Source organism: Choloepus didactylus, chromosome 2, assembly GCF_015220235.1.
Source record: "Choloepus didactylus isolate mChoDid1 chromosome 2, mChoDid1.pri, whole genome shotgun sequence".
Taxonomy (NCBI): Eukaryota; Metazoa; Chordata; class Mammalia; order Pilosa; family Megalonychidae; genus Choloepus; species Choloepus didactylus.
The window spans coordinates 117,004,412-117,008,857 of NC_051308.1; the positions used below are offsets into that span (position 1 = coordinate 117,004,412).

The 4,446-nt window shown below is 54.1% G+C and overlaps 1 non-coding gene across 1 annotated transcript; it reads left to right on the forward strand.

The window, feature by feature from the left end:
• The first annotated feature begins 2,642 nt into the window (after positions 1–2,642).
• On the forward strand, positions 2,643–2,814 carry LOC119528361. The gene has a single exon (XR_005215666.1). It is a non-coding gene; the product is annotated as a U1 spliceosomal RNA (small nuclear RNA).
• The last annotated feature ends 1,632 nt before the right edge of the window (positions 2,815–4,446 follow it).

Here is a 4,446-nt window from a genome sequence, read left to right on the forward strand (position 1 = left end):
ATGTTTGGAGCCATGTATGATTGTCATGAATTGGACAGGCTTGTGGGTGTTGTTAGGGGGCATTCTACTGGCATGGAGTTGGCAGAGGCCAGGGATCTTGCTAAATATCCTACATTGCACGGGAGAGCTGCCCAACGAAGAATTCTCTGATCCAAAATATCAAGGGTGCCCAGGTTGAGAAACCCTGGTGTGGATCAGTGTCCACACTTGACCAACGAGGAAACATGGATTGCTTACCAGTTGGATATTGGGTCTGAGGAAACCACCAGCATCTACATTTCTTGGACTCAGCATATGATGGAGTTTCCATCACCTAAGCTGGGTGTGCTGGTTTGAATGTATTATGTCCCCCAGAAAAAGCCATATTCTTCGATGCAATCTTGTGGGGCAGACATATTAGTGGGGATTAAGTAGGAACCTTTGGATCAGGTTGTTTGCATGGAAATGCACCCTATCCAACTGTAGGTGATAACTCTGATGAGATATTTCCATGGAGACATTGCCCCACCCATTCAGGGTGGGCCTTGATCAGTGGAGCCATATAAATGAGCTGACAGGCGGAGGGAACTCAGTGCAGCTGTGAGTGACATTTTGAAGAGGAGCTACAGCCCAAGAGGGACACTTTGAAGAAAGCACAGGAGCTGCAGATGAGAGACAGTTTGAAGACGGCCATTGAAAGCAGACTGTTGCTCCGGAGAAGCTAAGAGAGGACAAGTACCCCAAGTGCAACTAAGAGTGCAAATTTTAAGAAACTGCTGCCTAGAGAGGAACGTCCTGGGAGAAAGCCGTTTTGAAACCAGAACTTTAGAGCAGATGCCAGCCACGTGCCTTCCCAACTAACAGAGGTTTTCTGGACGCCATTGGCCATCCTCCAGTGAAGGTACCCGATTGCTGATGTGTTACCTTGGACACTGTGTGGCCTTAAGACTGTAACTGTGCAACCAAATAAACCCCCTTTTATAAAAGCCAATCCGTCTCTGGTGTTTTGCATTCCGGCAGCATTAGCAAACTAAAACACTGGGCAAACCCAAGGTGCAGCAGGTTGTAGGGAGAAGATCGGGAGTTCAGTTCAGGACCCCGAGGCCTTGCTGGACCGAGTTTTCCTTCCAGGCTGTCCCCGATTCTGCGGAGATGGAGACGTCGGGGTCTCGGTGCTCGGCCATCTTCTCTCCTTGGGCGTCTCCCCTCCAGCCTTCTCCCCTTAACCAGGTCCACAGGCCTGGCTCCCGCGACCATCTCTCGACACGCTGCCGCCTCGCAAAGGCGAATCTGGAGATCAGTTCGGAGCTGCAGCCTGGAGATCCACTTCGCTCCTTGGCTTGTGGTCCTGGCAGGACTTCCGGGCACAACACTGGCCCGGCAGAGCTCTCGGTGGGTCGCGTGCGGGCTCGCCTTGTGGAGAAAGCAGGGAGGCACCGGCCTTCGGGGAAGATTCCTGGAGGCGCGCGCGCGGCTCCCGGAGGGTAGGTGAGCCGGGGCATTCCCAGGTCTCAGTGTACTGGTTTCTACACCCGGAAGGAGCAACGTGAAAAAAGACATGCCCGCCGGCTCCCTGGTGATCTACTGGCTAGGATTTGGCGCTTTCACCGCCGCGCCCCGGGTTCGATTCCCGGTCAGGGAAACGTTTTGCTCCGCAGAGGTCTACAGTGCTCCAAGGGCCACAGCACAACAGATTCCGCAACCACTCCTAAAGCTCCGAGGAAGGGGGCGAAGTTCTAGTGGGCAGCTTCACAGCACGCGCTGAGTCTTCCCTTATGTCCAGACCAACCACCATATGGTAATGCGGCAGTGACTTTAGACGGCTACTGACCATCTTCCCCAATAGGCACAGCCAAGCAGCGATTCAAATCCCTGTCCCGCTACAGTGAAGCCGCCGCGGGGGCGCAGCTGGGACTCAGCTCTGAATAACTGAGGGAGAGGCAGGGACAGAGGCAGAGGCAGAGGCCAATTCATGGCGATTGAAATGCCTCCCTTGGAAATGACGTGGTCAGCTCCGGCTCCTCGGCTCCGTTTGCTGGTAAAATGCTTTCTAGGCGTTTGGAGGAGGTGACTGGGGGCGCGCTAACCGCGAGGGTGGGAGGGAGGCGAGCGGCTGGGTGAGGTCCTCGAGGGCTGCAGGTCGTCGTCTGTAGAGTAAGTGAGGCGGTGCAGGGCCCAACGCAGGCGGCTTGTGAGCTACGCAGAAATGGAAGTGTCATCAGTGCCATGAGCAGAGGGTAGGGGTAAAAATGCACACCACGAGATCAACACGATGGGATGTGTCACAGCAAAACCCCACAACCAGGCAACGGATTGTATAGTTCAATCACCTGGGCACCGTCCGCGTTTCCTCTTTTCCAGTCTATCCTCCCAAGAGGTGTGGCAATAAATACTGTGTCCGTTGTAACCCTAGAGGAGAGCGAGACCAAGGGAGGTGACGCTGAATGACCCGACAGAGGCAGCCTGTGCGTTATGTAGATGAGGCAGCGCACTGGCTAGCGGTCTGCGGAGGCTGCTTCAAGGCGGCAGAGGTGGCGGTGTCGTGGGCGGTGGTTGGTGGCTGGGGCGCGAATGCCTTTGGCGAGAGTGATTTGGAAGAATGGCGGCGGGCGGGTGGCGGAGAGGGTGGTGACCGTGCGTGTGCAGTGAAGAGAGAGGAGGCTGAAGTGTGCGGGCGGGGTGCACACTACCATGTCAAGACCACGAAGGTGGTTTTCCCAGGGCAAGGCTGGCCCACTGCACCCAGGGGCCTGCTGACCCCTGCGATTTCCCACGTGCGGAAATCTCGACTGCGTAATATGGGTCGGTGGGGAGCTGCGTGCGTGCTTTGTCCGGACGTTTTCTGTTGTCAAGATAGAGTGGCAATTTCCCCGCCAGCGGGGGGCTGTCAGCAGTGCTCCTCTCCTGCGCCCGCCTTACCTAACCTCTGCTGATTTCTCCCCAGCTCTTTTCAGCGCTCCGAGCTCGGCCTGCCCGGATGCCGACAAGGCCGCACAGCCGCGCTTAACTTACGCTTGCGCTTAACTTACGCTTGCGCTCCCGCTGCACACCCGGCACAGGGAGTCGGGCTCTGCCTGAGGTTTCCCCAGGACTGGGGTATTGCTCGCGGGAGGGACCCGGCCGGTTTAGCTTGCTCCTGCAGGACAAAGGGACTTCAACTGGCCTCGCCCTGTGGGGAAGGCATGAGACATGTGCCCTTCCCACGTGAGGAGAAGGCCTTTCCAGAGTCTCGTCGGGGGACCGAAGGAAGGAGGGGCCTCTTTCAGGAAGAAGGAAGCATGGTGGCCTGTGGTCGCCAGAAGGCTCGGAAGGCTTCGTGGAGCCCAGCGCCCGACCTCTGCCTGGGTTATACAGATGCTTCCGACGTCTCACTTGGCTTGCTCCTTCCCCTCCACGTCCTCCTCCTCCTCTTCTATCCTGTTGTTCTCTATCTTCCTTTTGTGCCTGGGAACCTCCCTCCCTCCACCCCAGACCACACATTTCCTTGTGTTGTTCTGAGCTTTCCATAAGGGAAGAAAGGTGACACGTGCCCGAGAATTGTGATCTCGTCGTATTATTTTCATCAGTAATACCACCCGAATCAGTATTATCAGCTAACTCCTTTTTTTAGCAGTTGCTTAGCTTTGATGTCTGAATATACTGATAATACCTTTAAACATTACAGTTACCGTTGAGTCATCAGTTGGTTCTGTTCTCTCATTATCAAAATTAACGCCACAGAGAATACTTTACACAAATATGCTTCACAATTATTTTTCTTGTATCCATCCTACAGCCAACCAAATTACCTGTAACAATTTTTGCCAACACTCAGGCCCTTGAGGGCAAATTTCCCTAGCTTGGCACCATCTCAGGTTGAGGACTCTGGACAATTGACCCAATATACTGGCTTCCTTGACACTGATTGATTTTTCTCTGCTCTCTTCTGTTTTGTTTGCATGCTCCCAACTTCCTAATATCAAGTGGCCAGTTCCAGCTATGCTTTCTTTCACTGGGCAAGGATAATGTGGAGGACATTCCCACACGGAGCCCGTCACCCCTCTCCTTCAAGGGCCCATCCAAGCCACAGGAAATCCCAGAATTCCTTGCCCATGTGTCTTTTAGCCCACGTGTAGCGTTTCCACACCCAGGGAAAGGTGGGGGTGGGGTGGGGTGGAGGTGTCAAGGGATAACATGTTGGGAAGAGAGAGTTAGTGGATGGGGCTTGCATGGGTAGACGGTGCAGAACACCCCCTGGTTGGAGGAGGCCTGTGGGCAAGTGGTAAAGGAAAGGCTCTCACCATGCTTCCTTTCTCTAGTGTGGTGTCCAAGTCATCCAGGGACTCTAAATTCAGCTTTACCCTCCAGGTGCTTATGAAGGTCTAGTTGCCAAAGTAAGAGCAGACAATATATTTTATTTAACTGTGTGGCTTGTCTGTTTGTTTGCTGGCTTGCTTGATGTATAGCTTTTAAAAGTTTAGACCTAAG